This window comes from Malaclemys terrapin, chromosome 1 (genome assembly GCF_027887155.1).
Source record: "Malaclemys terrapin pileata isolate rMalTer1 chromosome 1, rMalTer1.hap1, whole genome shotgun sequence".
NCBI lineage: Eukaryota > Metazoa > Chordata > Testudines > Emydidae > Malaclemys > Malaclemys terrapin.
Genome location: NC_071505.1, coordinates 350,002,638 through 350,004,775, shown reverse-complemented (window position 1 = coordinate 350,004,775; position 2,138 = coordinate 350,002,638). Strand labels below are relative to the sequence as shown.

The window sequence follows — 2,138 nt, the reverse complement described above, 5'->3', positions numbered from 1 at the left end:
GTGTTCTTAAAATGAACAACATGTGCTGGTTCATCACCCAAGACTGCTGTAACATGAAATATATGGCAAAATGCACGTAAAACAGAGCAGGGGACATACAATTCTCCCCCAAGGAGTTCAAGCACAAATTTAATGAACACATTATATTTTTAATGAACGTCTTCAGCATGGAAGCATGTTGTCTGGAACGATGGCCAAAGCATGAAGAGGCATATGAATCTTTAGCATGTCTGGCACATACATATGTAGCGACTGCAGCTACAACAGAGCCATGGGAATGCTTCTTCTCGCTTTCAGCTGACATTGTAATTAAGAAGTGGGCAGCATTATCTCCCATAAATGTAAACAAACTTGTTTCTCTTAGAGATTGGCTGAACAAGAAGTAGGACTGAGTGCACTTGTAGGCTCTAAAGTTTTGCATTGTTTTGTTTTTGAGTGCAGTTATGTAACAAAAAACTACATTTGTAAGTTGCACTTTCATGATAAAGAGACTGCACTATAGAACTAGTATGAGGTGAATTGAAAAATACTGTTTCTTTTATCATTTTTACATTGCAAAATTTGTAATAAAATAATAAATAAAGTGAACACTATACTCTTTGTATTCTGTGTTGTAACTGAAATCAACATATTTGAAAATATAGGAAAACATCCAAATATTTAATAAATTTCAATTGGTATTCTATTCTTTAACAGTGGGACTAATCAGGATTCATTGTTTTTAGTTCATTGCATGAGTTAACTGTGATTAATCGACAGCTCTACTATAAAGTATTTACCGTATTATTTGTTATAAAGTGTGTAACCCCGCTTGCTGTGCTTTTCTCCCTTCACAGGGACCTTGAGCATTTCTGAGCCTGATTGATGCATCTACCACCTCATGGCAGGTTTCAACCTCACCTCCTCTGACCCTTCAACATTCATCCTAATGGGCATCCCTGGCCTGGAAGCTGCTCACGTCTGGATTTCCATCCCTTTCTCTGTGTTCTACATTATGGGCTTGTTGGGAAATTTCACGGTTCTGTTTGTTGTAGGCAAAGAGGAGACCCTGCACAAGCTGATGTACCTGCTGCTCTGCATGCTGGCAGTCACAGACATCAGCACATCAACTTCCATCATGCCGAAGGCACTCTTTATATTTTTGTTTGATTTGAAAAACATTACTGTGGATGGCTGCCTCACCCAGATGTTCTTCCTTCACGCAGTTTCTATTATGCACTCTGCCGTCCTCGTGACAATGGCCTTTGATCGTTACGTTGCCATATGTAACCCTCTGAGATACACCACCATCGTCACCAACATATGAATAGCTAAGCTAGGGCTCGTGGGTTTAATAAGAGCTGTTCTCTTAATTCTGCCAATGCCCTTGCTTCTGAGCAGACTCCCATTCTGTGCCAATCACATTATCCCCCATACATACTGCGAGCACATAGCTGTGGCAAAGATGTCATGTGGCGACATCACAGTGAACAGGATGTACGGCTTGGTTTTGGCATTTGTAGTCATCGGGTTAGACCTGACGCTCATTGCCCTGTCCTATGGTCTGATCATCAGAGCCATCTTCAGAATCTCGTCCAAGGAAGCCCACCAGAAAGCTCTCAACACTTGCACAGCCCACATGTGTGTGATGATGATGTCTTATCCTCCTAGCCTCTTCTCCACCCTGGCACACAGGTTCAGTCAGGACATCACTCCTCATTTTCACATCATCTTGTCAAACCTCTATTTCCTCATCCCTCCCATGCTGAACCCTATCATTTATGGGGTCAAAACCAAAGAGCTTCGTGACAAAGTGGGCAAATACACTTGCAGAAGGTGATCGCCAGGGGACACAAACTATAAACCTGAGTTATGACAAGGGGAAAAAATATCTCCTCATTAATCAAGGGTGTTCTGTGCTGTTTGACTGAGCTCACCATAGTGAAAGTTCACAGTCAGAGAAGTTCCTCACACCTAACCTGTTGTCACTGGATCACCAAGCACTGCTTTCTCTGTTGTTGAGTTCCCTTTCTCTCTCAATCACCTGATCTCTTTCAGTATCACCTGTCAGCCCCCACCTCCACACACCCTGTCACTCGGCCTTTCCTTGACTTGCAGACCACCGGAAGATATTGCAGCTTTCTGAAATCAGGTGGCTT

The 2,138-nt window shown here is 42.4% G+C and overlaps 1 pseudogene; it reads left to right on the top strand.

The window, feature by feature from the left end:
- Window positions 1-880: 880 nt before the first annotated feature.
- Window positions 881-1,819, top strand: LOC128830238 (olfactory receptor 52P1-like; annotated as a pseudogene).
- Window positions 1,820-2,138: the final 319 nt, after the last annotated feature.